Below are 9,558 nucleotides of genomic sequence, written 5' to 3'. Positions count from 1 at the left end.
TTTTACTTCACTCAGAATATAATCTGGATATAATCTCCTAACCTATGTGTGATTGTCACCATGCAGATGAAATATTAGTGCTTGATTTCTTCTCACGCTTCGACACTTGCCTCTAATCTCTGGCCACAGTTCCAGGTTTTGTGACCTGGGGGGATTTTCGCTGGCAGTTCCTCTTTGTTTCTCGGGAGGCTTAAACCACAGGATTTGGGTTTGCTGTTAAATTCTGTGTGGCGAGATTAACTCCTGTGAAAGTACATCCGCTGAATCTGAGGGAGCTGTCGGCGTATTTCAGCGTAGTTGCTGTCTGACACAAAGACTCCCTCCTATCAGGCAACAAGAGGGAGGAAGGCAGGAAAAGCAAACAGGAAAATCGAGGAAGAGAGTGACAAGAGGAGGAAATGAGTTAAAACTCAAAGTGGGGCCTAAAATTTATTGGTTTCACTAACATGAGAGGTCAATGTAATCTCCTTTCAGCCTGTGTCAGAGCCATATAACACCATTGAAACACACTTTTGGCAGAGCTTAAATGACAGGCGAACTCTGCTGACCAATAAGGTGTCAGAGTGTAAAACAGGAAGATCATTGAGCTTGATGAATTATCAACATGGGTGATATTCTTAAAAAAGGAACAACAATCCATCCTCTTGCTTTTTTAGTTCCCTTTCATCCGTTCTCATGAGCAGCTTTATGCAAGGTTATTTTTCATTATACTCTTTCTCAGCTCCAGATTCCTTCATTGCAATTGCACATGTGTCTGAGTCTGAAAACAGGGGTTGATAACAGGAGCATGAATAACTCGGGCCCATCACCGAGCAGCAGCAGTACATGATGCTCCTGAGATGCATTAACACAGGCTGGAGCCTCTCCAACCTCCCTCCAGAAAAAGCAAAAGGAGGAAAAGAAAAAAAACATGAGACAGAGAGAGAGGGGAAAGAAAAAGAGAGAGGAGAGGGAAGGCCTGGCATAAAGATTAGATTAGCACTTTAAAACATCTGTGAACTCGTCCGGCCCGAGCTACCGCTTCCCCCACAGATCTGAGCCAGATCTCACATTTTCTTTCCTCCACCTCTGCTCTTCACCTCCCCGTCCTCCAACCTCACCCCAGTTTTTCTGTCACTGGCCTTTTAGTTTAAGAATAAAGGTGATGGTGGTGTATTGTTTTATCTGTTCTCTTTTTTTCAAATTTGTCCGTGAGGCTTGATTTGCTTTTGAGATTGTGCCAGAGAGCTCATCTGTAATTCAAAAATGGAAACACAGTTCCAGTTTTGAGCTCTTGAATGTAACTTTGTCTCACCAGAAAACAGAAGGAATTACTGATTTGTTCAAACGCATTTTGTCCAGTCTCCTTTGTCGTTATATTAATGCGCCACTCCTGAATCTCTAAAATTGTTGCACTTTGACTACTTAAAAGGAGAGATGGATGAAAATTGAACTTCTGTCTAAAAATTGCTATATAAAAGCAGAGTCATATTCAGGCCCGAAAAATATATCAGTCTACAATTTGTAGCAACCAGTTTAGTTACAAACACACCGTTTGCATCTCTAAAACATGGCAATCTGCTACTAGCATTGTATATAAAGTGATGCGATATAGGCATGTTGAGTGGCAAATATTGTGCTGCTCTTTGCACAAAATTGAAACCAAATATCTTCAGTTCAGTTTAACATAACTTTAATTAACACACACAGTTGATAGCAAACACAATATAGACTAAATACTTAATAACAAACTATAGTGTAATTATGAATAAATGCGATGAAGGGCAAAAGCTTAAAAAACTATCTTGAAGCTAGATCTGTTATGATCCCTGCTCCAGGTCCTGATTCTGTCTTTCATTTTCCCTCCTGCTCTTACTGTATCTGTTTATTCTGTTTTGATCTGTCTGTTACCTCTCCCTCTTGTTTCTCTTGTCCCTGTGTCTTGCTCTCCATGCTCACCTGTCCACACTCAGCTGATCACTGCAGTGTGAGTCACCTGCAGTAATCAGCTCACCTGCCCGCAAGATCTCCTGCTCACTACTTAAACCCTGCTCATTCACTCAGTTGCTGTGGGATCATAGATGCTGTTCCCCACTAAGCCTGCCACTTCTGGATTTCTTCAGTGCATAGACTCTTCTGCTCTCCCCCCTCCTGGACTCTGTTGTGCTCCTGTCAGCTTTTGGATTTTCCCCAGCCTGTCTCCACCCTTGGTTGTCAGTTCCCCCATAGTGTGAGTGCCTCTCCTTAGCTCTGTTGTGTTAAAGCTGTTTTGTTTCGTAGACTATTCTTGCATTCCTTGAGTTAGTTTGTAGAATTTAGTGTAGTTGGGTTTTTGTTCAGCTTCTCTGTTTATGTATTAGTTTGGATTCTTGTTTAATAAAACCCCTTCAATTAATCACTTAGCTACCAGTTTCTTTGTCTGTGCCTGGGTTCTCCAGAGCCCCCCGTAACAAGATCCTTGGTTTTCCATCATGTGTCCTAGTGATTTGTTTGTAATTGCCTCTCACCCAGACTATTCTGCAGTGCAGAATGTTCTGACATCTTATCTTTCTGCTGTACATGGGGGGGAGAGAAACACTTTGGCTCTTTTGTATTTCTTTAAACCAATCACAGTCATTAGGCAGAGGGTGCAACATGATGAGTGTGCAGTGATTGTTTTGGGTGAACATTTGCATGCAGGGAGGTGAGAACTGCCATTAAAATAAACTAGCAAGGCTTCCTTAATGCACAATCCAAGTCCTTGGCAGTGTTTCAGTGTAGTGGGTTGCTGCTCAGAGGTTGTTGTTTTTGTTTCCTTTTGTGAGGGGGATTTTAAAAGCAGTAACACAAAGATATCAGGAAAAAACCACATGAAATGCATAGCCAGTTGTAAGCTTGTTCTGGCAATCTACATCCAGTGAGTCAGCTTAGTATTTCAGACAAGAACCTGTACAAATGACTGTCTTTCAGATGTTACATTGTATGTTAAGGCCATGGCAGGTATGATTTAGTAAACTGGCTGTATCACACGTCAAACACATCTGAAGGCTTAAGTGTTTACAATGTGACATAATTTTTTTTTTTTAAATGTAAAAAAGGCATGCTTTATTCCTGTAACACTTTCATTGCAGTAAACTTGTGTTCAGAAGTAGTGGAAGTGTGAAGACTGACAAAAGTGAGGCTGAGAGATTGGTTTATAGTTGGCTCACTTCTGCACACCAGTGGCCAATCCTTGCTTAAACTGGATGTCTGGTTGTTACTTTTGAGAAGGTCCAGAAATTGTCAGACACAAGCTGACAGTTGCACAGTCTGACAAGAAGTTTGGTGGAACTGCAGGGACCCTTTTATAAGAAGGTAGTTATGTAAATTGCAGGTCAACAAAGCACATGGCTTTGACTCAGGAGGCCACAGTTGGCAACTTCCTTGTCTTGATTTTGTTGATTGTTATCTGAATCAGTGAGAAGATGGACCTTGACTGGAGGCTGTTTGTTTCCAGATTCAGAAACCCTTTCATGAAGTTCAGTTTTTATCCCAGCGTGGATGAAATGTCTTAAAATCCTCATGTACAGTGCAAATTTCAATATCTGCATTTTAATGAAGACTGGGCAAATTTCATTTACTGTTGAAGAATAAGTGAGGTGAAGGTCCAGGATACCGTTTAGTCAGCTTAACATGATCCTTCCTCTGGATACACTTTTCTAATTAAGTCTATCCTTTAGGCCAGAAAATCATTAAAGTAATGGTCCATTGTAGTAGTTTTATTAGATATGCCATCTTGCTGATGTGGAGTGGGGGGGAAGAAGCTGTCATGTTGCAGGTTGATGAATTGGGACCTATGGTTTTTAACAAACTCATTTGAAAAATCAAATGGACCGTCATGAAGAATTCATAGCATATTATGGAGGTTTTGTGTGTGTGTATTTTTTTTGTTTGTTTTTTACTATGCAGCACTCAGCCATCAACACTCCCATCCTCCCAGAGGGTTGCTTTTTAAGGCTTGATAATGTGCGTTACATTAAACACCCACTTCAAGACCATCCATACCTGCGAGTGAAAGTAAGGACCAGCAAACCTCCTCATTCTGTTCACATCACCATTATGTACCCATTGGGAAGAAAGCAATAGCCAGGTTTGGAGGGAAAGCGTTTCCTCTGTTCCTTCCCCCTGTAGCTGGGAGCTTGTTTCCAGCAGCACTCGCTGAAACTCCAAAGGGAGGAAGGGTGGGAACAGAATCAAGACAAAGCGATGGAAAGACTGATATAGACCCTCTAATCTCCTCTGGTGGGCTGGTGCGGACTCAATTACTTGGTCTGATAATGAAGAGATGAGCTGAGACTCTTGAGGGACCACAGGAATGTCTGTCCAAAACCACAAATTTGGACCTAATGTATTCCTAAATTAACTGCATGATATCTCAAGAAAGCTTCACTGGCACACCCAGCAACTTTGTAAAGTGTAAACACTTCCAAAAAAAGCAATTCAGTGATGACAAGCCCTGCAGGTCTTATAAAGGGGTTCCTGTTTAAAGAAGAAAACTTTTAATGGTGGGATAATGCTACAGTTCTCCTCTTTATAATATACAAATACAGACACCTGATAAAAAGTAAGCCAGGGTGTCATAAATGAAGTCATCTGCACAGCAATGATTGAAAATATGTAAAAGAACAAAAAAAAACCCACCATTTCAGTAGATCACACACCAATAAATATGGTCAACTGATCTTAACAATTTTTTTTTTAAAAATTGGCTTTCTAATATTAAATGATAGATATTCCAATACAATAGTTATTTTTCTTTCAACTGTCACTAATTATGTTCATATTATTGAATGTGTAACAGTTTCATCAAATTCATTTTCACTTAATGAAATGGAAGCATCAGTCTAATTATGACGAATATGTGAATGTCTTTCAATGTAAAAATATATATTCATGTAATGTCCTTAATTAGTGATTGTTCACAGTTAGAGGGTTTATTATTTTACATTGGTCATTTTAGTCATTCTGTGTATTTCAGTAATAAAAAAAAAATCTGTGAAACGATTTTTAAAAATGTCAAACAGATTTCTTTCTGTGTGCAGCATCTGTAAGGTACTGCTGACAGGTTTAAAAAATATATATATATACTGGATGTTTAATTTACAGTAACATTACTCTAAATCTGCTGCACCGTGGCTTAGTTAGCACTTTCACCTTGCAGCTAGAAGATCCCCACGTCTCCATGTTTCTGTGTTCTTTCTGCATAGAGTTTGCAGAAGTCCAAAAATATGCTGAGGTTAACTGATTATTCTAAATTACCCGTAGGTGTGAGTGTGATTTCTTGTCTGTATATGTAGACATGTGTCAGACTGACAACCTGTCCAGGGTGTTCCCAAGTCAGCTGGGACAGACTCCAGCCCAGCCGCAACCCTCTGGTGTATAGATAATGGATGGATTACTCTCCAAGTTCTTTTATGTGGTTTCAGCTTAAAAATGTAAGCTCCCCTCCTGCCTTAAAATGTAAGTGGACATAGGCTAAAAAGATAACTCAAAGTTTTTTTTTTGTTTTTTTTTAAAAGTATGACAAAAAAATTAAGAACTTGGGAGAAAGAGGTCAATAAATGTGGGAAGTTCAATCAGCTTGTAAGTCATGCTGCCAAACATTACACACAGAATTTGGTTCTACTGGTGTCAGTATGGTTTTGTGCTTTAATATATATTACAGATTTCACTGTTTTGTAATGTTATCATCTGTGAGGAAACATAACATTTATGTAACTGTCAAAACTGAAATGATTAGTTATCAAATGATTTTGGCCCAAATGCAAATAAATATACCATGTTCTCCTGAGTTAAACTTATCAAGTTCAGATATCACATGTTTGTCTGAACTTGGTGCATTCTGCATTTAGAAAATGCTGGATGTTTACCATTTTTGCCCAGTTATCATGTTACACTGTAGTTGTTTTATGCCAGATCATAAAACTTGACACACAACAAGGTACAGGGTTTTGTGATCTTTCCCCTTCTCATTTCTCAGTTTGTCCATCCATCCATTCTCTATACACCGCTTTATCCTCACTAGGGTTACGGGGTTTCTCAGTTTGTTACATCCTCAATTCCTTTCCTTAACTCTGCTCCTCCCACCACAGATGGAGCAAATGAGGCGAGGAAGAGACTCGAGGAAACGGGTATTTAACATGAAGTGTGGTTTAAAGGAAGGTCATTTAAATATGACGTGTGGCACAGATCCAGTGCAATTTTTCCTGCTAGAGCCAACTGCTGTATTTTATGGTCTGTATATATTTACTTATAATTAAATTTATTATGTGGCTTAATGTGACAGATGTCATCCATTTTTATAACACATGCAGTGAAGTATGAAGGATACATCCATAAAAATACTATACAAATAAACAGTGGCAGATGCTATCATTCCTGTTATCAGAATGGTCTATATATCCCATTTGTGTTCAATGCCTCTTTTATATGGGCCTGTGCATTTTCCCTCATAGCTCCTCCTACATACCTTTTCCATTCTCAGAATGCATAGCATTTCAGAAACTGTCACAATGCCATGCAATGACTGATTTCCAGGTCGCAGCCGGGTGGATGGAGGACAGATGAGACGGGGAGGCTCAAAAAAAAATGACATGAGAAGTGTTTTGTCCACACATAGCTAAAAAAATTTCAAACCTAGTTTAATAAATCAGATTTTGTCCTTTTGTCTACATACAAAAGCAGTTTTAGATTCATAAAAATAAACATTTGCGGTGTTGTGTAGAAAGATGTGAAGATTTTTGGAAACAATGGCATCCACTTTTGCTTTTTGATGACGTCTAATCAGTCGTATGTCAACCTTGTAACTCTACGACCGAGCCTTTGCCTCCTATTTGCACCAGAACCAGACTCAGAAATGATCCCCGATTGGAAATTGCTTGCAATACAGTTGGCCCCATTCAAAGTCTTAGAAATATAAGAAGTACAAACAATATCTAGCAGAAAAACTATAAGCATAAAATGTGCTTTGTTTTAAACAAAAAAAAATGCAAGTATATTGTAGTAATGGTTTTATATTTGTTATTACACAGATTTAGTTATTGTAGTTTTTGCACATTGAGTGTTGAAGTGATGAACCAACACAAGTATATCTAATATTTGTTGGTGGTGTTTTCAAGCTTGTTTGAAGGAGCTCATTTATGCAACAACTGTAAGACAATCCAACCAGCGATCATTTTCACTTCATGGTTTAAAATGAGGACATGAGCATCATCTAAGAGAGCTGGACACAGGCTTGCTGCCAGTTTCAGTGGTGACTCAAGGAATTGCAATCCAAAAAGTCTGAGAAGCATTTAATCCATAGAGCGACATTTTTAGGGAGACGTCTGGAAATCTGTTGGTTTGTATTTCCTATAATGATTTTTTAATACACGAAGATTTCACGTTCATAAACACTACAACATTCAGTGTAGTAACAAACCACACAACATGAAAGCAAATCCGGAAGCTGGAACAATTTTAGGTCTCCTGTCTGACAAACTCTTTTCACTCAAGTGAGCCATGTTTGTATCCAGTTCCTCTTAATCCATTCATGGTTTCCAGGTACGACCGGCTGTTTGTGGCTGGCCACTCTAAAAATAATGTTTTTGTTGAAACACAATATTCTTCATGGCCTGCTATACGGCTCCTCTTATTTCTTTAGCAGTTGTATTTCCCCTCCCTGTTTTAATGTCTGCCTTTCTGTGGCTGGACTAAAACCCAACTTAACTTTAATTCAAAATCCAGCTTTTACAGACAATTTCACCATCAACCAGATGTCCAGCTGCGATCAGAGGTTTACTGGAAGCAAGTACCCTCTTTAGATAAAAACAAGCCGCCACATGGTCTTGCAGATTCCCAAAACTTGGTCTGAGTCAGGATCAGGTGTGTGTGAGAGAGAGACGGTGTGTATGGGGATGCTATGTACCGCACATTTGGCAGATTGCGACAGCAGCTAGTAGGAAGGAAGAGAAGAGAAGCCAGCCAAGAGGCCATGGAGCATTTCCATCAGAGCGCTAGCGGGACATCAACAAAGCCTGTTCTAATAACAATGAGCGCTATAGCAGGTGTCCATATTCTGCTTGTTTTGAAGATGCCTGGCAATAGAAATGAGTGAAAACAGTTTCATTTTTTTTTCTTTTCTTAACATAAAATAGTGTTGTTTTATTTGGAGAGAGGGCGACATCCTGATTGTGGTTTTTTCACAGCATGGAAACACTAAAACCATGTCTTATAAACATCCTTCACACTCCATTTGAATTAATTTATTTAGGAAGCTGTTCAGGAACCAAAGGCTGGGAGGGTTGACTCCATTAAATCACCAACAATGGTAAGAACAGCAGGAGGAAGTGTGAGTATATCCATTAGATCCACATGTACAGTGCAGTGAAGTAGAGAGAATATTAAGAAAACCAGTCATAGTCACAGAAAACACATTAGAACAAGAGCAATCCGAAATTTCTGACCTCCGCCAAGGGAAGATGATACGAAGTTGGAAAATATAAATCCGGATCCAGAATCCAGATCCTTAACCGGATCAACACAAAATTTGAATGGCATCTTCCCTGGGCCAAGAGCCACCTCTGGTGAAAATTTCATGAAGATCCGACAGGTAGTTACCGAGAAATCCTGTCCACAGACACGCGCACAGACAGACAAATAAATAAACGGACCCGATTGCATGACCTCCTTGGCGGAGGAAACTATTGTGCAACTGCAAAATGCTGCTGCTTGTATTAAGTTCAATAAAAGTCAGTCGACTGTGAGGCTATTCAAATGTCAGTGAAAGACAATAAAATGCTTGAAACAGCCACAGCTGTGGCGCAGAATGAATCTCTGGTAATTAAGTTGGCCAAATACATGTAGTTCAACAGCTGGGAGGACTAAAGTGTAATTAAACACTGAGTTGAACATGTCTGACAACTGAGTGACCTGGTAGAGGAGCTTATTGGTGCAAATGTCTTCAAGCAGTTAGTTCCTGGTTCAATTCTTTAAAAAAAAAAAATACAATCAAGGCATAAAGACTGGAAAAAAGATACTCCGTCCATCCTCTATACACCGCTTTATCCTCACTAGGGTTGGAGGGGGTGCTGGAGCCTATCCCAGCTGACTCAGGTGAAGGCAGGGGACACCCTGGACAGGTTGCCAGTCTGTCACAGAGCTACATATACAGACAAACAATCACACTCACATTCACACCTACGGACAATTTAGAGTCACCAATTAACCTCAGCATATTTTTGAACTGTGGGAGGAAGCCGGAGTACCCGGAGAAAACCCACGCATGCACAGGGAGAACATGCAAACTCCAAGCAGAAAGATCCCAGGCCCACCCCGGTATTTGAACCGGGGATCTTCTTGCTGCAAGGCAAAACCGCTACGTCACTGTGCAGCCTGGAAAAAAGATGCTGACAATTTTATTTCATTTTCTGTCTGATTACATTTTGTCATTGTAGGAGTCATTTTAGAAATTTTATTTTATGTCTAGATTTCAGTTGTTTTTGTTTTGTTTTTGTTCTCCAAAGAGCAAGTGGCACCTCCTTGTTTGGATAATAGAAGATTGTATTTAAGAAAGTCAATGTT

Source organism: Acanthochromis polyacanthus, chromosome 13 (assembly GCF_021347895.1).
Source record: "Acanthochromis polyacanthus isolate Apoly-LR-REF ecotype Palm Island chromosome 13, KAUST_Apoly_ChrSc, whole genome shotgun sequence".
Lineage (NCBI taxonomy): Eukaryota > Metazoa > Chordata > Actinopteri > Pomacentridae > Acanthochromis > Acanthochromis polyacanthus.
Note: the sequence above shows the minus strand (reverse complement) of the source record.